This window comes from Dipodomys ordii, unplaced genomic scaffold (genome assembly GCF_000151885.1).
Source record: "Dipodomys ordii isolate 6190 unplaced genomic scaffold, Dord_2.0 Scaffold58, whole genome shotgun sequence".
NCBI lineage: Eukaryota > Metazoa > Chordata > Mammalia > Rodentia > Heteromyidae > Dipodomys > Dipodomys ordii.
This window is the reverse complement of record NW_012267274.1, coordinates 5,979,317-6,003,998: the sequence shown is the minus strand read 5'-3', so window position 1 is coordinate 6,003,998 and position 24,682 is coordinate 5,979,317.

Below are 24,682 nucleotides of genomic sequence, written 5' to 3'. Positions count from 1 at the left end.
CATGGCTCCCAAGCTCCCACCCACCTGGGCCAGCCAAAGCCCACCGGCTCCTTCAGGGCCTGGACGATGCCAAGTTCCACCAGCAAGGAAGCGGCTCAGCAAGAGCGATTTTGTTCTAGATGACTTCTCTTGTTTTGGTTCTTCTAACCACAAATGTAGTGTGACACATGGCAGAACTTTTAGAAGACAGAAAATAGCAAAATGGGGAAAACAGCAACTCCAACCCCGCTGTGGAGAGCTGCCACGGGTCTGAAGGAAGTGCAGGCCAAACAAACAGAGATGAGATCGTGTCTGAGGGAGCAGGATGCCAGTCAAGGGGGGACACCTGTCCAGACCCTCCATGCCCATGTGGGCCTGGCACATTTGGGTGCTCTGAGCTACAGTCCCCACTAAGATCTGAGGGCCTGGGGCCTGGGCAGCCAGCCTGGGCCATTGCGGGTCTTCTCCATGCCAGCCTCTGAGCCCATTGGCCTCAGCATCAGAGATGCTGTGAAGCACAAAGCACTCTCCAGGCCTGTGCTCACATCCTCCGGAGAGGCCCAGGTAAGGACTCTTGCTATTCCCATGTCACAGATAAAAGAAATTCCTTAAGGAAGACCTTTTGGCTAGGAAGCAGTGGAAGTCCATTGCTTCCATTGCTTGGGATGGACTTCCATTGCTTCCATTTGGGGCACCCAGAGCCTTCATCTCTAGGGTCTCCCAATGGAAGGGAGGGCATGGAAGTAGTCCAAGCTCTAATCTCCGAGGAGAGAGGAGCCACACAGCCTTGTCACCGGCCAAGTCACTCTCTGGGGACAGTGGCATTTCCTCCCACAGAGCCTGAAGGTAAGCCTCACATTCCTTCCATAAATTCCAACTTTGAAATCTCAGGGAAGAATAAGATGGGTTATAATTGACTAGAGAGTTCCCTCAGGTAGAAACAGAGTGGTAGCCAGGTGCCAGTAGCTCACACCAACAGTCCTACCTACTGAGGAAGCTGAGATATGAGGATCCCAGTTCAAAGTGAATGAAACTCTAAGCTCCAATTAATCAAAAAGTCAGAAGTGAAGCTATGGTTTAAATGATCGAGCACCATATTTGAGTGATAGCACCCAGGCCTTGAGTTCAAGCCCCAGAGAAAGGAAGGAAGAATGAAAGAACAAAAGAAAGGAAGGAAGGAAGGAAGGGAAAGAAAGAAAAAGAGATAAAGAAAGGGGGAAGGAAGGAGGTAAGGAGGATGGAGGAAGGGAAGGAGAGAGGAATAAATGAAGGAAGGAGGGAGGGAGAGAGGGAAAGAAGGAAGGAAGGAAGGAAGGGTGGGAGGGGATGAAGGGAGGGAGGGAGGGAGGCAGCTCCTGTTGCCATCTCCAGGTGTGATGGTCCCAGTGGTTCAGGAAAGGATGTTTTAAGTCTCCTGTCACTGTTCAGCTACAAGCTGAGGCTGGGTTCCTAGTACCCTTCATCAGTCCATTTCGTCAAAGACCTGGTAGCCTCTGACCACTCATCCCCCAGGGCTGCCACCGCTCCAATACTTGTCCCCTAAACCCAGGAAGTTACCCTCTGCTGCCTCCAGGAAGTTATAAACAAAAGCAGCTGCTATTTTTGAAAGGGTATTTTTGTCCAACAATCTCTGGTTTCCTTCAGGAATTTCAGCCCTGACGCCCCTGGGTGATGTGGTTTCCGTAGAAGCTGACACAAATCCAATGGGGCAACCCCAGTTGCAGCCTCCCATCCACCCTGCACTGCTTACAGAGGGCTCACCCGGTGCCCTGCACCCCGCATCCCTGCTCCCCAGCAACCCTGCTGGGCTCCCTGCTCTGTTTCTAGCAGCATCTGTCAGCTGCACTTGGCTCGGAGGGTGGAGCGTATGGAAAGACAGCTGTATAACAGCTATTCAGAGGTAAAGGCAGAAGGACCCCATCCCAGGCTAGCCCAAAGCAAAGCAAACTAGACTCTATCAAAAACAAAGCACAAACCAAAGGGCTGAGTGCGTGGCTCAAGTGGTAGTGTGCTGGCCTAGTCTGCCAGAAGCCCTGCACTCAATCCCCAGTACCAAGAAAAGATGGAAGAGGAGGAGGAGGAGGAAGAAGAGGAGGAGGAGAGGAGGAAGGAGGAGGAGGAGGAGGAGGAGGAGGAGGAGGAGGAGGAGGAGGAGGAGGAGGAGGGACACAAAGATTCAGAGAACCAGGCCTCACCTTTCAGTAGTACAGGACCCAAGGAAAAACATCCAGATAGAGCTCTGTGATGCACCGTCAGCCATGATAGTGGCAGGCCCACATCCTTCCAGCTCATGCTATTGGGGTCTGTGTGCTGAGTGCCACGCTGGAGGCTGGATGAGGAGGTCCAGTGGCTGCGGACCTCAGGTCACTCACTGTCCAGGGAGAGATCTGAGCACTGTGCCACAGCGTCCAAAGAGGGGAAGGTCGCCCTATCTGAACCGCGTAGGCCCAGGAGGAGGTGTGGAAGTGGTCAGGATACTTTCAGGGAGCATGAGTGGCTGAGGCTGGGTTTACCAGGCATTGGGGGTCAGGAGGTAGGCAGGTAAGGACTTGGGGGTATTCGGAATACTCTGATCAGTTAATTGGTGAGAGGCAGGTGGGCCCAGGGAAGATGTCGGGGAATTCTCCGGACACTATCTGAAAAGGTTCAAGTGTGGCCTCCCTTCCATTGCTGGACTCCCTTGTGAGCCTTGTATGTTAGGGAAGAACTGTAACAGTGACCGTTCTCAGGGCAGAAACTAGAATTTCCCCATTATCAGAACTTCATGATACTACCCACCTCATGTGAAAGATTTATTTATGCAAAGCACAGTCCTGGGCTAATAAGTAGTGGAGCCAAGACTCCAGCCTAGAAAATCGGTTCCCTAAGCTGGGATTTGTCACCCAGGTTGGCCTTATACAGGTATTCAGGCTTCATTCATATTGTAGACATCACAGATAACCCACAGATGGGCACAGGGTTCTGGCCAGCACACGCAGTTTGTCGTTCTGAGCAAGCGTGCATCCATATGCAATCTCCTGCTCTCCCATTTGGGGGGGGGGGGGTCCGGGGGGGGGGAAGCCTGACAGTGATTTCATGGGAACACTTTGCTTCCTTTCAGGGATCAGTTGGACCTAGGCCCATGTGAGGGGGGTTCAGCCACCTCCCCCAGGAATAAGATCCTGGAATTTGGCCTGCAGCTGGCTCTCCAGGCTCCTCGGCTAAGTAAGTCATGTTGAGCCCTAAGCAGGGACTGAGTCACAGCTCTGATCGTCCCTGGCTGCAGCGGGTACCTGGGTCCTCACTTGCATCTAGGGTGCCGTCGATCCATTCAGTGAGGTACTTAGCGCACTAGCAGCAGGGGCCAGGGTCATGCAGCATGAAGATGGTGTTATTTCTCTCTACCCTCATCCCTCAGGCTCTAGTTCTGTTCTTCAGGAGGGAGATGCTGACAGAGTGTTTTCAAAGGGCTAGAAGCCATGTCCCCAGAGCAGGGGACAGGGCTGTCTTGTCTGGACACCACCACTTCCCACCACCCCTGCAAGCTGTGGGCAGCCTTGGACTCCAACCCTCACACATGTGTTGCTTACTTGGCAAGGCAGGGTGGAATTTCCAGGGGTCAGGCTGCCTGCCTGGGGTCATTTGCTGAGTCAGCTGCCACCAGAAGCACAGCATGTCCCCAAAATTCACAAGACGCCATCCTCTGTCTTGGTCCATTGGCTCACTCACATACAGCCTGAAGATTTTAGTTTGTTCTGAAAAGCACAGCACCCACAGTTTAGAGTGCCTGCCAGCTCTGCAGATACACAGCGCGTAGGAAATAGGTCAAACATCCACAATACTGTCTTTTCCAGCGTTTCTCCCTAAAATCAAATTAGCGATGTATGTAAATGAACCACAAGAATTCATTACATTAATTTATCTAATTTTGGAGGCAAATGTGACATAAACAGCACCTCGCTCTCCAACACTTCCGCCTCCTCCCCCAGGATATTGATTTCTCTGTTGCATTAGTCCCTGCACGAAGGACTCTTTACAGCCCCAAAGGGATGTGGGCATCGGTTTCCTCATGAATACAAATGTCCTGCTCAGAGGCCCTGAGCAGGGTCCTTCTCCAAGGTCATTTCAGGGGGTGGCAGGCACAGGGGATGCCCAAAGTTCATCCCGGAATCTGTGGGCCGTGCACGCAGGTACCCCATCCCTGGGCCATCAGGCTTCAAAAGATCAATGACCTGAAACCACAAGGGGTCTTGGAGGAGGTGGAGGCAGGACCTGGGCTATTTCAGAGTATGACAGCCGGTGAAATTAAGGCAGAGTCCCTTACAGAGCATCTCCATAGCCAAGGCAGTCTGATCTGAGCTTGCTAGAGAGGGAAAACCAGTAGCACAGCGACGCTGCACCCTGTGAGCCCAAGGATCATCTTCAGAATGACAAGCTTCACCTTGAAGATGCTCAGCTACCCTGACCCTAGGTTAGAATCAGCAATTTTAGCAGACCCAGCTCCCCTCGCTGCGGTCCTTTTCCTGAGGTCCTTCCACTGGTCTTAGTGATGATACGTAGATGTGGTCCAGCCTTAAGTACCAGAAGCCTGGTCAGGCCCACCCATTGGGGAAAATTTCAAAGATGGTCCCCATCAACTCCTGCCACTGGCCTCTACCCTCAGGTCTAGATTCTTACTCCAGCTGGAAGAACTCCCCACCTGCATCCAAGTTTGCCCTAGCCAATTCCTTCTTTATCCCGTGTGTCCTTAGGGAAGGAAAAATCAGGGCTGTGTCACCTGTGATGTGCCAGGTACAGAGCTGGCCCTGGACTTGCTGCTAAGAGACAGAGGTGCTATTGACCTTGGTCTGTGGCCTCTGACCCATTGTCATCCTTATGAGGAGACAGAACGAACTCATGACTCAATGGCTCTCCTGCACATGTACCTCAGTTCCTTCAGTCTAGAGGAGCTTAGGGAACTCACTAAGCAAATCTCCAGCTTCCCGCCACCCAGCAGGAAGAAGGCAGGACTAAGCTACTATAGGGGGCATGGTCTGAGAAGTCCCAAGGCCTCAGCCTTCTTCCTACCCCAGCCACTTAAATGCCTTCTCTGCCTCCCTTCCTGTGCCAAGAGCAAAGCACCCCAACTAAACCATCAGAACTAGATCTTCCTGGACCACATGTGGCAAGAAATGTCCCCAGGTTGCCCCGTGGCACCCCACAGTGCACTAAAGGCAACCAATTAGGGGCAGAGCAGACAAGGCCAACAATGAGACCAGCAGGAACTTGGGCAGAGAAGAGTCCCTGCCCTCCCCCTTGTTGCCCAGCCGTGTTGTACCCCCTGGGCTCGCTTTTGCTCTTGTTTGGAATCTCCTGACACATCTACCTGGGCCTCCCCAGCTTCCAGAATCTTCACAGAACTGTCAGCAGTAGCCGCAGCCTTTCAGATCACAAGCCCTTAGGTTCAGACTGCTCCCAGCAGCCATACTGTGGGGCCCCACCTTCTCTTCTTTTCCCAGAGGCCTGTGCTTGAGCCACACTGTGTCCCCTGGAGCCCAGTCGCTCCATCACACCTATGGCACCTACCAGCCCCTGGCAGTGGGTATCACAATGACCATCTAAGACGCTCAAATGACCAAGGGACTCACCTCTCCCTCAGGATGATGATGACAGTGATGGCAAGAAGGAAGGGAGGACAGAGCAGCCCAACTCCTCTTCTTCCCAGGTTCTTTGTACTCCAAGTGAGGAGAAGGAAGATGCTGAGGAAACTCGGGGTCTCCAGGAGCAGGACAGAAGTAGCCGTGGGCCTCCACCATCCTAGTGGGCAGGAGACACACATGAACATAAGAGCTGTACAATACCAATCAGCTCACACCAGCAATCCAGTGGTATACTTTTACATTTCCTAAGACTGGTATTATACAATCAAAGATGAATAGTACAAAGCAAGCACCAGAAGCTCCCGCCTATAATCCTAGCTACTCAGGAGGCTGAGATCTGAGGATCAAGATTCAAAGCCAGCCTGGGAAGGAATGTCTTAGACTCTTACCTCCAATTAGCCAGCAAGAGGCCAGAAGTGGGGCTGTGGCTTAAGCTGTAAAGTATGAGCCCTTAGCTTATTTGCCCAGACCCTGAGTTCAAGCCCTAGTTCCAGCCCACACATACACAGAAATTAATGGTACATTTGTGCTTATAATTAAAGTTGTATATTTTTGTCTTTACTGAGTACATTATTAAACAGTAAATAAGAAAGTCAAGAAAGAAATGCAAAGAGAGGAAAAGATGTCAGGACCTTTACAGATGCTTTGTGAGGTGCTCTGTCTACATTTTGCACTTGGCCCCACAACCTACGAGACCATCGTTTCCTGGCCAACTCATATTCCACCTTCAAAACTCTGCTTAGACACCACCTCCTCCAGGAACCCTTCTGATCCTCACAGAGGGGGAAGACATCCCATCCGTGTCCTCCATATCCTCCTACTGTGCTGTTTGGTCCAGCTGTCCAGCTCCTAGGCTAGCCTTGAGCTCCAAACAGGATTGGAAGACTTACAACCATGGAGAGCTCTCTGCCCCCCTCTGAGCCTGGCACTTGCCAAGCTTGCCTTCCCCCCTGCCCCTTTTGAATGAATGCCAACACCACTGTCAGCATTTCCCATGTGCTGACTAATGGAATGAGGTGTTGGCCCTGCAGGTCCTGAATGGTCCTCACTCAGGATGCTCTAGCTGTGTTCTTCCCAGGGCAGGGATCAGCCCCAGAGCTGAACTCTCAGCCAAGCGCCCTTCTCCCTGAGTCTCCACCCCACACACACATTTTTGTACAATCAAATATGGGTACAGGTGTTGACAAGATGGCAGGTTCTTAGGACAAGAACCTGGCTTATCTTCCTCTATATCCCAAATCTATCCTCAGGAGCATTTATGAGTTCATAAAAAAAGAGTTCATCCATTTGCCCCCAAAATTCCAGAAAATAGCCGGTTACTATGAATGTTTTTTTTTATTTTGTTTTATTTTAGTGTTTGTTCTGGGCCTTGAAACTCAGAGCCTGGGCACTGTTCCTGAGCTTTTGTGCTCAAAGCTAGTGCTCTACCACTTTGAGCTACAGCTCCACTTATAGCTTTTTGGTAGTTACTTGGAGCTAAGAATCTCAGGGACTTTCCTGCCCAGGCTGTCTTCCAAGTGGGATCCTCATATCTCAGCCTCCTGAGTAGCAAGGATTACAGGTGTGAGGCTGTCCCCCACCCCTAACAAAAAGAGTTCATGATGGAAGTGACCTAGACCTTCTTTGGTCCCTTTCAAACCAAGCAACAAGTCATCCATCTCTCTAGGATGGACAAACATGAGAAAAGAACGTGCTTTACTACTCCATGGAACACCCTTTTTAGGATATCCCAACATCAATATTTGTAGGATCAAAACCTAAGGAGAACAGAGAGGAAAGGTGATTTGCAAGGGTGACCTCAGATTCAAACTCCTCACTATACATGAGCCAGACTGGCTCCCTGGTTCAGAGACACTCATTCCCAGCTATGTCTGAAACACGCCATGTTGGATACACAATGTGATCACTTCCAGTTATCTTGTGGCTATGAGCCTGGATCTTGGCCAAGGAGATGTTGACAAAAGCAACGCTGGGTGGGAGAGACTTGGCTGACCTTCAACTTTCTGCCTTGTTGCAGGAATGCCTACAAAACCCTGTTTGTGGGTGGTCATGGCAACTCCAGACAGAGAGGGCATGTCACAAGATGGAAGGAGCTGGATCCCTCAATTGTCACTTGGAGATGTGTCATCCAATCCACATCAGAAATAAAACGTGAATGTGGTTAGCCATGAACAATTGGGAAATACTTGTTACAGAGGCTAGCATGATTAATCCTGACTAATACAGAATAGGAATATATTAGAATACAAGTAACTGGAGAGCCAACAAAAGTGGTATAAACACATATAAGGTTGTTTTCCTGTGTCACACAAAATCTGGGGATGTCAGCCCAAACACACCAGCTGCTCAGGGACACAATCTATTTTTCTGCTCAGCCATCCTTGGGGTGTTGGCTTTTGTCCTTGTGCTGATCAATGACAGTCACGAGATGGCTTCTGTATCTCTGGCATCCATCTATACCGTTAGCAAGAGAAAAACCAGTGGGCCTAAGGCTGAAGGCTGGGCAGTCTGTCCCACTCAGCCAACTGTCATTTTACTGACCAAATTCATTGCAGGCAGTCATCAATGACTGGCCAGTGGGAATGGAATTACTCTGCCTGGCTAGTGTAATGGTGATTGGTCTCTTCCTAGGGCTGGGCTGAGGCCCAGGCTCCCTGAGATCAATAAATCTGCACAGCTGCCTGAGCAAGAGAAGACAGGAATAGAGAAGATGTCGTGTGGTCACTGAGGCAGTGCCTGGCAGTCTCATAGTCTTCCTTCCATAAAGGGCTGCAGCCAAGTGAGGTCCAAGAGATACCTGCCTGGATCCTTTTGCCTTTTGAATCTCCAAGTCTGGGCCTCTGCTCAGCCTACCTTAGAACTCAATTTTTCTCATCTTGCCCAGAGACCTGGCTCACACAGAACAGAGTAAAACCACAACAGGTCGGTGACCACGCTGGTGGTAGCATACTTCATACTGAAAGATGGTGTTGTTCCACGACCTGATTTCTGATATGGCAGCCCCCTCCCCACAACACACACTTTGTTTACTAGGATACCACTGATTACCTAACTGGCCACTGGAAAATAGCAAAGCTAGATACAAATTGGCGTGCTTGAGGCCTCTGAAGTTGCAGGGAAATGGGCTTGATCATAGGCTGCCAGCAGGAGGCTAAATTGTTGCCATAGGTTTAGAAAGCAAGCTGGCAATAAGCACTTTAAGACTTAGATTCAAATCCTTTGATCTAATATTTCCACTCCTAGGAATGACTCCTAAGGAAATCATTTGAATGCTAAAGAAGCTTTATGCAACAAGATACTCCTAGCAGGGTTGTTTATATTAGTGAAAACCTAGAAATAGCCAAATTAGCCAGCCATTGAAATATACATATAAATTATTATATAGAATATAGTCTATGAATTAAAAGTGAGACAAATGAGTGGATGGATGATGGATTATATGACAGAAGACAGACAGATAATTTGATGGTTGGATACAATGAATGGAGAATTTCAATCACTGGATACTATACATTCATAAAATACGCACAGGACACAGAGTTTCTGAGGGGAGACATGTCTGGAGACCTGGGTCAAGCGATGGTTCTAGTACATGAAGGGAGGTTGACACGAAGTGTTCCAAAATGGAACCAGAAGTGGCCAAAGCATGCAAAGCTTGTGTCCCACTTTCCTACCTTATAAATTTTACATTCTTTTTCTAAGCACATGCTGTTTTTATCATTTAAAAAGTGCTTTAGAAAAATGTGAGAGCGGCTGGGTGAATGTGGAAACTGGATGGAGGGAAGGGAGGTGGTATTTGGAGAAGTAACCCTGCGGTGCTGCGGGCACCCTCTCCAGTGACCAAGGTCCTACGTGGCCAAGTTCAAGGTCTCTCCCATACCCCACAGGCTGGCCTGCCTTTGAGCCCCTCTTACCCCTCAGGCTTCAGCCAGGCCAGGTCACCTCGCTCATATTCAGACTTGGCCCTCTTTCCGTGGCAAATCCACTTGGGGTAGACTTACTGCAGACAGACTTGTCTGCAATGTTGACTTTGGTCATTCGGTTCCACTTATGGTTGGGATTTTTCCCCAAATGTTAGGACAATGTTCTAACATCTCCTACAGACCAAGTAAGGAAAAGATCCAGATGGCTTTTTATTCTCATTCAAAAGTTAGATTGCTCCGATTCACCCATGTTTTTGTGGCCAGCCTGCTGTTTTTCAGTTGTATTGCTCTGTGACAGCCTGAAGTGTAAACAAACGCCAGTTGATTTGTTATTTATCTGTCTCTGTTGACAAGGGTCCAGGCTGTTTCCCATGTTTTGATCCAAGGACAGTGCTTGTGGATGTTCCTGTCCACACCTCGGGGAGGAGCTGCTCTGTCTAAGGTTTTGGAAGATCAACTTTTCGACTCTAAACTCCTTTCCACAATAGCATGGGATCTGAGAGGAAAAAGAAAATCCAAAAGGATTATGCAAGTTCTCTGTATTTCTTCTCAATTTTTCCAAAAATATAAAGTCTGGGTTAAAAGAAAAAAACTAATATAGCATAGTGTGTGTGCCAGTACTAGGGCTTGAACTCAGGGCCTGGGTGCTGTCCCTGAGGGGTTTTTGGCTCAAGGTAAGAGCTCTACCACTTGAGCCACATCTCTACTTTTGGTTTTTTATGGTTAATTAGAGACAAAAGTCTCAGGGACTTTGCTGCCTGGGCTGACTTCGAATCACAATCCTCAGATCTCAGCCTCCTGAGTAGCCAGGAGTACAGGCCAGAGCCACCAGCACCCAGCCATAATGCTCTTTTAAAAGCTAAAAAATGACTGCTGGGTAGCAGAGACTCGCCTCTACAATCCTAGCTACTGAAAATGGAGGATGGAGGTTCAAGGTCAGCCCAGAAAGAAAAGCTTAAGAGACTCTTTGTCAACCCATAGCTGGGTACAGTGACATTTGCCTGTCAACCTAAACCCTATAGGAGGGTGACCTGGGAAGGATCCTGGTTTCCTGGCTAGTGCCTGTGAGCTCTGTGATCTCCCCCGAACCCTGTGTTCTTGCCTGTTAGTGGGGAGATGGGGCTGAAAGTCTGCATGAGGTCCCGCTCCAGCAGGCCTCCCTCTACCCTGGTATCCCAAATCCAGTTCATCTTCCCTTTGACAGACCTACTCCCTTGCTTTCCTACAGCCCCGTGGGTGCCCCAGCATGGGGTCCCCCCAACTCTTCCCAGGAAATTCTTCATCACCCTCCAGACTCCTCTCACTAGACGCCCCCTGCCCCAAGTCCCAGCAAATCCCCAGGGAGCTTCTCCACAGCCTGCCTCTCAGTCTCTCCACTCCTCTCATCCATGGCTTTCTTTCCATCACTATAATAGCTTAGGCACAGGGTCCTTAACTTCATCAAACCCCCATGTCCCACTCAGAAAGTAGCCATTGAGACAGATATAGGACTCTGTGTGTGTGTGTGTGTGTGTGTGTGTGTGTGTGTGTGTGTGTTATCTATCTATATATATATATATATATATATATATATATATATATATATGCACAAACAAATTGACTGAAGCACGTAACTCCTCAGAACAACTAACTTTCAGTTTAACAAAATGAATACCAGGAAGCTGAAATGTGTGTTGTTGGGATGGGGGAAGATCGTGAGGAGGGAGGACAGATAAATGAAGAGAGGAGGGGTGGGCAAATACTATCATACTATTCAACACATATAGGTGAAAATGGAACCAGGTAAATTGAGGGGATGGGTGAGGTTGGACAAACTATGGAAGGGGTGACACAATGATCAAGAAGCATTGTACTCAATAAATGAAACCCCTTTGCACAAAGACAATTTTTAAAATGTTAAGAAAGCAGCCATTGAATAAATGAGTACTGTGTTCCCTTTAAAGGGCAGAGCTGTCGACTCCCTCAGCAATTATTTTCCCTTCTCTGATTCAAACCTTGCCCGGCCTGGCGGGAGGAGAGACCGTGGAAAACATCTGGCTGGAGTTGAGCTGGGCCTGGTGGAGATGAAAGATGGAGAGAAATCTGTGTCCTCCTGTTTACCATGGAGGCCAGCTTGAGAAGAAAATGTGCAGCCGCAGCAGGATGGATGGGCAGAGAGTGCTGCCCCACCACCCCGTCCTCCGCTGGCAGGGCACATGGGGCTCAAGCTCCGCAGGCTTCCACTCCCATGATGGCCAGGGCAGCTCTTTATCCACATCGTCCTCTTTTTCAAAAGTGGGTAGAGAGAGGGTTTCACCCTCAGCAGGAGAAATTGGCCACAATGCTCCTGAAGAGACAGGACTGTGCTTTTAAATGAATAGTGAAGGCCAGGCGCTGGTGGCTCATGCCTATAACCCTAGCTACTCAGGAGGCTGAGATCTGAGGATCACAGTTCAAAGCCAGCCTGGGCAGGAAAGTCCATGAGAGTTTTATATACAATAAACCACTCAGAAAACCAGAAGTGGTGCTGTGGCTCAAGTGGTAGAGCACTCGTCTTGAGTTGAAGAGCTCAGGGACAGCACCCAGGCCCAGAGTTCAAGCCCCATGTCCAACCAAAAGTAAATAAATATAAAAGAATAGCAGAGTATTTGCATGGGACAGACAGCCCTGAAACCAGCTCACATCAAGAAATGTCAAGAAGAAGTCAGAAAAATGGGTCTGGCCCAAATCTCAAATCACTGTCAGCGCTGGCTAGAACCAGATGCAGTTCACTCAGCCACACTGTTCCTCTAGGGTTAATCAACCTGTTCCCAAATACCTTCCTTACCTGTACCCTTGCTGCTTTCAGGGGCTCTAGGTGTAACTACAAAGCCCAGGAATGAGCAATCTGTACTCATTCTCTCCCCCTGCTCCATCTGGTCACCTTTGAGTAGAAGGTACAGCAAAACCAAACACATCACCGTGAACCTCCCTACCTGTTCTCCCCTCCTGGAGGACAGAGACCAAAATCTCCCAGGATGCAGACCCTGCTGCCCTTAGCTCCTCATCCACCTCCACCCTATCCATGGCAAGGCTTTCCTTCCTGCCCACATGTGGTGTGCATGGAGGCCCTCGTGTGCCTGTCCCAGCCCTTGCCCATCTCCTGTGCTCTCCTTCACATTTTGGAGACCACAGGCCCCACATGGCAGCACACCAGCCAGGCTGGTCTCTATCACAGGATGGAGAGAGTGCCCCGGGTCTTGTCTGGCTCCTAGAGCCTTGCACAGCCACAGGCGCTGAGCAGGTGCTTTGGAAATGAAGATATGACCACACAGGGGTCAAGCATGGACTTCCCTGAGTGCCACAATGCCAGCGCTCACCCTGGAAACCCTCAGCACTTGAATACTCGGCCCACAGAGCCCACCAGGGAGCTGCATAAAGCCTGGACTCTCAGCCCTATGCCAGGTCTACAGAGTCAGAGCCTGCATTTCTAGTGGGTCCCAGGTAAAGCCTGCGCATGTTCTAGTTGGAGATACTGTGGGGCGGGAAGGAGGACAGGGCCGCTGGACTAGGCCACTTGCCTCTTCTTTCAGTGCCTTTGTCATCTTCTGGGGGTGGGGGTGGCGCAAACACACTTGGGCCTGGGGAGAAGGCGCAGCCCAGGGGTACAGAGCTTCCTCCCTTTGTAAAGCTCACTTGGAGCCCAGGAGGAGGTGGGGGAACACAAGCTGAACACAAGCCAGGCGCCTTCCTAGGCAGCCAGGCCCCCCCTTACCCAAGCCCGGGCAAGATGGCTTCCCCGGAAACACGAGACTAGGACAGGAGGATGTCTCTAGGCCAAACAGGATGTCCTCAGACTGAGTGCGACGCCTTCCTGTGTTTACCGACACGGGACGTGTAGCCCTTGTCCTGTGGCCCTGTGGAAATGTCACTACTTTTCCCCCGTGGGAAAGTAAAAAAACAACCAAATAGGTCAATCAAATGCTATCAACTCTGGAACGGCCTTGGCAAGGTGCCCATACAGCCTGCAACATGTGGGAAGAGGCACTGGGTTGGGGTGGGGGTGTGGCTGCCCCCCTCAACCATGCTACAAAACTCCAAGGAGTACCCCACTTGTGAGCCCAACACCACGTCCAGCCCAGTACTGAGAGACCCTTGGAGGCTGGCCCCTCTCCACCTGCTGCCTAATACCCTGGTGTCTCTGTGTCTTCATCAGGAGCTCACAGAGCAGCCCCTTCCTCATGGAAGTAATTCAAGCTTCATTTGCTAATGACAATGACAACGAAGCTGGGCATTAGAGGCTCTAGAAACATGTAGGTGTCTGTGGTTATCGCCTGTCCTCTCGGTCTGTTTTCTTGTTCCCACTACAGTCTTGCAGTGGCTCTGCAGTAGGCCAGGGCACTGGAGTCACTGGGCCAGTTCTCTACCAGACACCTCAATTGCCCAAGGGGTCATCAGACTCTGATGTGGCCTCCCACGAACCTACTGGAATGTAGGGTGGCCTGGTCCTGCAAGCGGTCTCATGAAAAGAACACAGCAAAAGTGATGGGAAGTCACTTGGAGATTGTGCCAGTGGCTCAAGCCCATAATCCTAACTCCACAGAAGGCTGAGACCTGCAGGATCATCACAGTTCTAAGCCAATCCAAGCAATCCAAACCCCACCAATCTCCAAGATAATGAGCAACAACACAGGACTGGAGGCATGGCGTAAGCAGCAGAGCACCAACCATGAGGAGTAAGCAGTCTACCATGACCACCCTGGGTGGGAGAGGAGGGACAGGGCCCCCACTCAAGAAAGGTACTTCAAGAGAACCTTGTGAGAAACCTCAAGCTTGAACCTCTCAGGCAAGCTGCCCCATTCCTGAGCCAGAAACTGAAATAATAAATGTGTATAAATAAGTACACCACTAAATTTGGGGGAAATTTTGTAGGCAGCTATAAACACCTAATACACTCTAGTGAACTCCTATTCATCTGTCAAGATGCAAATAGAATGCTATCTCTTCCATGAAGCCTCCCAAAGCACTGTCCTTTTCCCATATCAGCTCTGTCACTTTGGTTTACAGATCAGGCCTGTTCTGCTAATGAGACCATGACCCAGAAGGATGGGAGGGAGTAGACACCAGGCCCAGGCAAGGGCCTGTCTCGAGTAGTATGCCATCACAACGTATTCAAAGAATCAAGGACTTCAGCAGCAACTGCGACCCGCCTGGCCATACCTTGCATGCTGGCCCTCAGCTCAGGAAGCCGCTTGGCTTGCTCTGGCCAGTGCTACGTGCTAGCCAGCCCAGGCTTGGGACCAGTCGCAGAGACACACCAGGGCCTACCTACCCTCCAACCCAAGCCAGCCCTTCCAGCTGCCCTGGCTGGGGTTACCCCAGGGAAAGTTCTGGGGTCAGGAGGAAGGAAGAGGGCTCATTGCCAAGTGTGCTATCTCTGCACATGCGAGAGCATTTCCCCACCACACCTCTAGCGGTCAGCCAGCAGATGAGTAGGCGAGCAGAGGAACCACAGCCCGGCTTCCTTACTTCTCTCTGGGCTGCTGGCCTTCAGCTGAAAGCTCGCTCCTGTTCCACAGACAGGACCCAGGCCAGGAGTTTTCACTCCTAACGCCTGTTCTCCACGCAAGTCCCCTCCTCTGATGGCCTCTGCCTCCTGTCATGTGACAGGATGACAGGGTAGGTCCAGCAGTCAGCACCAGCCCTTGCCCACACGCATCCATCTCAAAGCTGCCCCTTCCCCTGGGGTCAGAGTGAGTAGACTGCAGATCAGGCAGCTGTCTGGGGCCACACAAAGTGGGAGAGCCCAGGCTCCCACGACTCTGCAGCCCTGCCCGTGACTGGGTAGGCTCCAGTGCTGGACAGGAAAGTGGCCAGTTCACAACACACCTGGAGCAGGCTCAATAGAGGCCCACAGAAAGACGTATGCCCATCACAGAACCTGCCAGTGTGGGCTTGTTTGGAAAGAGAGTCTTTGCAGATGTAGTGGAAGGAAGATCACCCTAGACTCAGGTGCTCCCAGCACCTCCGAGGGCCAGGAACCCTACTAAGCACTGAGAGCTTGGATTTATGGCTCTCTTCCTTTGAGGAAATATAGTGCTTGGGGGTTGTTCTGTTTTGTTTCATGCAGGTACTAGAGCGTGAATTCAGGACTACATTCTCGCCTGGCTTTTTTTCTCTCACACGATTGGGCTGGTGCTCTACCACTTGAATCATACCTCCAGTCTTGCTTTCTGCTGGATTTTTGGGAGATGGAATCTCAAGGACTTCTCTGCCCAAGCTGGCTTCAAACTGTGTTCCTGGGATCTCAGCCTTCTAAGTAGCGACAATGACAGGCGTGAACCACTGGCACCCCACATGTCTGTTGTTTAAACCATCAATTTTGGATACTTTGTTGTAGTGTCCTAGAACAGTAGAACAGCTTATGGCTGATGATACCATTTTCCACATCACACTGAGTAAACTGAGGCTACTTGTGGCTGTAGGGCCCCTGATTTAGGGGAGGGGTAGACTTCCTCCTTCTCTCAACCTCAAAGAACCTCAACACTCACTGGAGGCTCTCACCGCCGTGAGCATCCTACAGGTCTTTCACACCATCACTTTGGTGGACCAGGGCCAGGACCCTAATGTATTTGTTGTCTCACTTTATTGATGGCTAATTCCCTCCTTGTTTAAGGGAGAGTTTAGGGAAAATGACAACCTGTCCAGCGCCCTAGCCTCAGGACTCAGCTGGACCAGGGTACTTTGAGGATCTCAGTCTGGTCAGTGAATGGGAAGGTGTGTGTGGAGGTGACGCAGGTGTAGGGGCAAGGCAGGCTAGGGGTCTCCAGACAGGATTCCCGCCCAGGGGTGCCCAGGACACTGAGCCTTTTCAACTGTGCAATGCATGCAATTCTACCTAACAGTGAGTCTGATCAGCCCATTTTAGGGATTAGAAAACAGACACACAAAAAACAAGTCTGTGACCCCGAGTCAATGCCAGGATTTAATTCCAATTCTTTAAAGCCCTAGAAAACCATTCCAAAACAAGGAATCAACTTGTCCCCTGTGTATAAAAGGTCTGCCCTTTCCCAGAGACTAATTTTCCCCCTGAAACGTGTCTTCTCAGACCCCGAGTTTAAATGATCCCCCGTAGAGGAAAGAGTGATATGCTATTTATTTCCCCCAAGGCCACAGGAAGGGCCCACACAGGCTCCATTTGTTCAGGGTTCTGATTTTTATTTTGGAGGGTGTGTGGGGGGTGACTCTTCTATGCATTTCCTCTGGTTGGCATCCACAGAGGGTTCAGGACACCCCTATCCACCACAGCCCTCAGGCTGTTCTGTCTGCCTCCCAGGAGGGAGCACCCACCCATGTGGACTATGTGGAAAGCCAGGAGAGCAGGAGAAAGGGGGCTCTGAGAGACGAGGCTCCACCTTGGGCCCTGCAGGCCCTACAGGTTCACAGGAGGCCCCACATCAGACTGACGTGAGAGGGCAAAGCCTGGCACACCACTGAGCCAAAAACAAAAGTGTCACTAAGGGAGAGTCAGCAGAGGAGAAAAGCCTTCTCCGTTTCAACAGGTACAGGGTTGGGTGCCAAGGATTTCAAAGGAATGATTCTGAGGTACATCCAACAACTCCAAAAGTCGTTCCTAAAATAGCACTCCGTGAACCTCAGGGAACGAGGTCCATTGTAAATGCCAAGAATGTTGGGACTTTGAGGGACCCTAAACGTCATCTGTCCCCAGTCCCAATACAGTGCTGTGCACATAGCCCTCTGGGGAGCTTTGGACAGCCAGGAATGGAGCCTCCCGCCAACAGGCAGCCTGAGACCTCCAGCCTCAGGAAGAAGTCAGCCCTCCAACCCCAGGCAAACCTCCACCTGACAACAGCCCAAGGACATCCAACGACAGCAGAGACACAACCACCCAGGCCAACTCCAATTCCCAGCCACAGAGACTGCGGAGTTAGCTCCTGGATGCTCTTAGTTGTAGACACTCCACTTCTAGGTAACTTGTTACACACTGAGTAGAACCCTGTCACTTGTTACACACTGATAGAAAAACAATACAACCACACGACAGTGGTGTGTAAGGACAGGCAGTCCAGGGGGCCTCTGGTTGTTTCCATGTCAACCTAAGTGGAATCAAAACCCCGAGAGGAGCACCTGGAGAGGGTCACGGAGGCCCCCTTCATGCTCGGAAAACATGGGAAGTGAACGAACGGAGGCTGTGCAGCAAATCAGCAGAGAGCTGCTCCCCGCACACACCCTGCCCAGGAGAACCTCCCTTCGCAGGTGTATGGCAGGGCTGTGTTCAAAAATAATCATGTCCAGAATTCTCACTGTGACCACAGCCCCTGGCCAGCTGTCCAGGGTACAGTTCCAACATAGGAAGGAGAGGTCCTGAAGGATATTACAATCTCACCCCATAGGACCTGCTCAGGAAATGAACGCGCCTGAACATGGAAACTCTCAGCCAGTGTTGGGACTAAACCCCTGGGCCCTGAAATACAATGCCTGGCCTGAGAGGCTGAAGACTTGGTGCTGCCACAGGCTGCTGCCTCTGAGCCTTGGTTTCCTCATCCACCCTGGTACTCTTAACATCACCTGACTAAAGGTCAAATTAGATGAGATTCAGAGGAGGCTCGGCAAACTCTAATGAGCTCTGCAAACTGTGAAGTGCCTACAAATAAGCATAGAAGGCCTTTCTTTCTCCTAAGGAATGTGTCTCTTAAGGTATCAAGTGTCTCAGAGACAACAAACAAAATACAACATATCAAAATTGAGTTCCCACACTCCAACAGAACTGAACTCACTTCCCAGCTTCAGTTTCCAGCCTCATGGCCTTGAGCATGTTGCTTTTCACATTTGTGAAACTACACCAAAAGTTTTAGGAGTCTGCCTCTTGCGTGACCTGGCCAAGCTCCTAGAGAAACAGGAAGTGTGATCCCCTGAAATCCCTGGGCTAGCTATAAAGTCACCTCACAAATTTCCCTTGCTCCTTCTACCTTGTCTCTGCGAGTGTGTCTATCAGAGACCCATGCAATTCAATCAATATAGCAAAATTAAATTCACAGGTCTGTGTTGAATTTTGGGCACCATGAGCAAAGAATATATCTTTTCTTAAGTTATCTGAAAAAAATTAAAACTTAACACATACTTACATGTCCAAAATGGTAATTTCTCTAAATTGCAAAGAGAACTATGGAAGCCATTCTCCAAACCATAAAATAGAACAAAATCCAGACTAAAATGTAGAATGCTGGAAATCTGAGCAACCCACACTACATAGACAGATGATAGGGAACACCTTTAAAAACTAAAATATTATTGGCTGGAGCTATGGCTCAATGGTAGAGCACCTGCTTAGCGAGTGTGAGGCCCTGAGTTCAAACTTAAATCACACACACACACACACACACACACACACACACACACACACACCCCTTCTCATTGGGTTCAGAAGATAAATAATAAATACAACACAAAATTAGAACATGATTTGGTGAGACATATTACATCTTACTAAATCTGTATAAAGAGGTAGATTCATATAAAGATGCTTTCATTGGTAAAGCATAAAGTGCTTCTTAAAGTCTCTGGAATGTGTCCTAAGGAGCATATCCTAATGAAGAAATGCTTACTGACGATAATCTGGCAACTGTGGCAGTTCCGCAATAGCTCCCCCCTTACCATCCCTGTGCTAGCTGAGCTTGACAGAGGCTTCATCCAGGTGGAAGTGGCCAAAATGCTGGCATCCCTGTTGCCCTCATCTCCCAATCAGAGCACTCTGTATATCACCAGCAGGTACAGACACACCACCAGCATTTCTCAGCCACTCCAAGTTAAAGAGGTGAAATTCCCGGCCAATATGGCCAAGACGTTGGAGCTGCCCTTCTGACAAGTGCTGCCCACAGGACAGAGCCTCTGTCAGTTACCGCAGGCCCCCTGCCCAGAGTTTCCATGGGAAAGGCAAGCCAAAATGACAAAGAGCCTGTCACCCGCCTGGCTTCCACTGCTATGGCTCAAGAAATCCACCCACTTGGTGGGGGAAGCCATCCCCAAGAAAAGCACCACAATTTCCCCAAAGGAAACAGTAGGTGGGAAGTTCAAGTCCAAGGGCCCTCAAACTCTAGCTTCTCCTGATTACAAGCAACAAGCTACTCCAGCTAACAGCCACTAGGCTGGGTAGGACAGACAGAGAGTCACAGACAGACAGACAGTCAGAGAGCTGAGACGAGTCTTCCTGGGATCCAAGCCAACCTAATGACTGGCTTGCACACCAACCTCTGCCTGGATTCAACTGGAGCAGAGCATGGAGCAGAGCCCAAGGCCTTTGTCAGAACCAATAAGCAAGTGTCAAGTACCATGGTCACTGGCGTCTAAAGGAGGAGGAGGTTAACAAGTGAGGCTGAAGCTGAACAGGGACACCAGGAAAGACACTGCCAGAGAGCCCCGCCAAACCAGACACCCCAACAATAACGAGGCACGCTTGCCCAAGGCTACATCCTTGAGCAGAATGAAAAATGCCCTAAAATTGATCATGCACAGCTCTCTGAAGGCACTAAAAACCGCTGAATTGTACCCTTGTAATTTACGAATAACATCTCAACAAAAGTTGGTAATAAAAGTACTAATTCAGAAACTAAATGACCTACTTATTCATCACACCATTGTTTCGAAGAATTCAGTTTTAAGAAAGGAAATCACGATAAGAAAAAGAAAATGAAATGCCCTGGACAGAGAAAATACCATGCTCATTATGGAATTGTCTTCTGAAGGTTTTACGACTCCTGTTGCTCTATGCAACCCCGGGCAGATATCTGGGAAACATTACCCAGGGCTCCCACAAAGCCTGATTCGAGATTCCTCTGTGTGATTGGCTTGTAAGTCTTGGAAAGGACAATGATTTCCCCTGGTCCTCCCAGGAATCACCCCTTCCACGAGATGCCTCTACCTGAGGCCACTCCTTTCCTGGTATCCCAGGGTATGAATGGCCGTTCCAGGTTTTGCAGCCTTCACTCATGGGCATTGCACACAAAGGCTTCTCCTTAGCGCCTCAGTCCTGAGATGAAAGCTTGGGTTCTCAGACCACTGGACGGAGCCATCATGATGTGACTAGGGGCACATGAAGTCCTCTCCTTCGGGACCTTACGTCTATTAAGTAGCATCACTTCCTAGCTCGGTGCCCTGGAAAGATCACTTGGTTTCTGGAATCATTAAGCTCCTTGCCTAGGCAATGGACACACATATCACTACTAGCTTGAAGATTACATGTTTTGTGCATTTCACTTACTTCCTTTCGTCCCCAACTGTCTCCAGCTAGAAGTTCATGCACTGTCACCTCCTCCAGCTGCTTTTGTTCACATTGACCCATTCCCACACTTCAAGGGGGCCTGGGCTTGAAAAACCCTAGAGTCTCCCATTAAAGCCCTCTTAATCTGACTTACAATAAACCGAGCCGAAGGTGAATGGCCCAGCGAGTAACCAGCTCAGCCAGTGGAAGTGGAAGGCCTCAGGCCTCTGGGCCTGCCTGTTCTCCGGGTAACAGAACCCAACATGCTCCCTGGGGCAGTAGCTGGCCTGGGGACTGTGGTGGACACCAGAAGGAAGGCTGGCCTTGATGAAATGCAGACACCCACTGCTGTTTATAAACCCAGCAGCCAGGGAACTTTTAAAGAACAAACAAACTTTAAGCTATGTCTCACACTCAGTCTTAATTTCCATACAAATATTTGCAGATGATATGATTAACCCTTCTTACTAAGTAGAGGAGTAGGGTGGGGAAATAACCCCATATCCAACTGAAGACACAGCAGGTGCCTCCCCCGCACCTGTCCCTCCTCTAGAGAAGCTGGAGTCAGAGCCTGTCCAAGTCTCCTCTCAGCCTTCCATGAAAGCCACAAGAAAGAGGAAGAGCTCCAAACACACTTATTTCTTGCACCAACATACATGTAATAACCAGAGTCCTCATGCTGTACCCCACACCATGAGAGTCCCAACCAGCCAAGTTTGCACTGAGTTGCAGCCACCAGCCTTCTAGTTATTTCTATTTTTCCAGCAGGGAAGGAAAAAGAAAATAACTGACATCTGAAGAGCAGAGGAAAGATTAAGAAAGTGCCTCCGCTCCAGGCATCTTTTTTTTTTAAACCACTAACTGGGCAATGAATAATTTATAACCAAGAATGCTGGGGTGGGGGGAGAGATAAAATGTTGACAAGCCAGGAAAAAAAAAAGCTCTTAGTGGCTTAACGGAGCCATCCATCTTTAAGAAACAGGTTTCAAATGCATAGCTTGGGAAGATCTGGTTGTGGTTGTTTTCTTTTTCTTTCTCTTTTTTTTATCTATATGGAAATTGGTGGGTGCTGAAATATGTTTCCCTTCAAGCATAAGCACAAGCTGAGTGATATCCCAAGCAAGAATTAAATCATCTCTTCATGCAGCAAGAAATAAGCACGGGTGCGGGGAGGAACCCTCAGCCCCCGCAGCGAAAGGAGCCGTGAGCGCAGCAGCGTGCCCGGGCCCTTGGTATTCCAGGCAGGATCCCAGCCCTGACTCTGATTTACCCAAGCACGGAGTTGACTTGAAGCCTGTGGCTCACACCTGTAATCCTAGCTACTCAGGAGGCTGAGCTGTGACGATTGCAGTTTGAAACCAGACTGGGCTGGAAAGTCTGTGAGACAATTATCTTTAATCAGCCATCCAAAAGCCAGAAGTGGAGCTGTGGCCTAAGTGGTAGAGCTTTGAGTGAAAAAACAAAGGGGAAGCACCTAGGCCCTGAATTCAAGCCCAGAGCTAGCACACACACACACACACACACACACACACACACACGATGTTAGTTTGATCACAGAAATATTGCTCTAGAAAGCCATAAGCAAAGCATGGTAATTGTACAGCTGAGAGCAACTTGTCTTTGAGGACTGGGCATCCTCAAGAACATAGCTGGTCCCTACTCCAGGAAAGCACTAGAAGGTCTTTGTGACCTTCACCACAGTTCCCCTCCTGACAGCTACAAGGGGCAGCTTGTATAAAGCTTGTAGTGAGAGCCGAACTTCCTGCAAGAGTTCTCACATAGCCTTTAGAAGCTGAGTGGCTCTGATCAAACTGCCAGCTGTGGCTTCTCTCTCTGCTTCAGGACAACCACTTGTGTACTTGAGCTCAGGGACATCAGAAGGTCACACACAGGGAAGAGACAGAGGACCCTGGCTTTGAATCGATGTCTCACTACTGGGCTGTGGCAGCCTTCCATGGTCTCATACAGGTTGGCTTGGTTTGCAGAAGGCTGCAGGTAGCTGGACCCTGGTGGCACACGCCTGTGATCCTAGCTACTCAAGAGGCTCAGATCTGTGGATCGCAGTCCACACCAGGCCGAAAAGCCTGTGAGATTCTCATCTCCAATTAACCAGCAAAAAAAGCCACAAGTGGAGCTGCAGTGGCAGAACACTAGCCTGGAATAAAAAAGCAGAGTGAAGGTGTGAGCCCCTGAGTTCAAGCCACAATACTGGCGCAATTGTTTTTTTCAAAAGAAAGCTGAAGGTTATTAGATTGTACCTTCTCCATGCTCAGTGGCTTGCTACCTACTCTGAGTACTTGGATGCCAAGGTCAGAATGGAAACCTGAGACCCAAATGCAGAGCAAAGCCAAACTCACCTAGGAACAGAACAGTATTCGTTACCTACTTCTGACTAACACATGACCCTTGCTGTGTACTGGCTTTCCCAAGAGCCAGAGACAAAGTGAAAGGTAAGCAAGGTAGAAGCCAGTCCTCTGCAATACAATCTCAGAGTGACTCTCCATCACTTACGCCGTGTTCTTCCCTTCAAAGCAAGTCCCACATCCAGTCCACACCAAAGAAGGGGGTCACACAAGGCAGGTGTAATGAGGGACGGTGGTCAATGGCGGCCAGGCTAGAAGCTACGACCCTCCGCAATAAAGTGGTGCCACTGGTCTAGAGCTAAGTGAGAACTCACCCCAAAGCTCAACACATGTATGATCACACACACACACACACACACACACACAGCTTCTGCAGTCAGGAATGAAGAGCCGCTTGGCTGGGAAATGCCATCAAGGGTCTCCGGCAGTCAGACATCAACTAGAGCCACAGTGTTCTGTTAGCCCCTGAGGGCTGGCAGCCAAGATGGTGTGGTCTACTCACCTGCTTGATGCATTGCCACGGGCTCTTAGTCAGAGGCTAGTTCTTGTCCACATGCAGATCCTCAGGGTCTGCACCAGGGTGCGCAGTCCTGCAGACCGGGGTGGAGGCTGCTACACTTTTGGAACTCAGCCCCAGAGGTCCCACGGGGGCCACCATTTCTTCAGCATCTGACGGTTCATACAGGTCAGCTCCACTCAGTATAGACAGGGACTCCACATAGCACTTCTCAGTGTAGACAGGGATTCCACAAGGACACGTGCTCAGTGTAGACCTTGACCCCCCAAAGACACATGCTTGGTGTATACATGAGCTCCACAAGGACACGTGCTCGGTGTAGAAATGAAAAACACCCACCCTGCTCCTCTAGTACCATAAAAAAATAAATTAAAATAAAGTCCCTACCTGAAAGGTAAAACAACCATACAATCCCATTTCATAGACCAGAGCAGTAATTTATGCTAAAAGGGAAATCACTCCATTATTCTGTTAAATTCTTGCCTATAAATTCATTATGCATTCTAAAACTGTTGAGCAGCCTGTGATCCAACCTGGTGTTTTTCAAAGTTCCATTACTGCACACCACGGTTTCTTGATTGTTAGAAAGAAGATGGAGAGGGTCAGCTGAGAGAAGATTTCCAGAATGAATGTTTATAATGGCTTCTTCCCAAATGAATTTACATTGATTCATTTCACCTCATGCCCAGTGGCTTCTAAGGTGCAAGCTACTTTTTACTCCTGTTGGAGCATGAACTAGATCTGGAGGCCTGATCTCGTCCCACAACCATGCCAGTCCTGGTCACATTTGAGATGCATCATGCTCCACCTCTTAATGTCAATCTTGCAAATGCATGGGCTGTTCATACAGGTCCTTTACTATGGTGATTTCTTGGTTGGCAGGTGGTAGGCATTCCAAGCTAAGGCCCCTTAACCTCTGCCTGAGGCTCATTGCGTTTCTACTACCTACCTGTGCTGTGTCGGAGCACTGCTCACCCCCACCCATGCTCACAGCGCTCATACACGGAAGCTGCCTTGGTCAGCACCCTCTGCCCCTGCTACTAAGT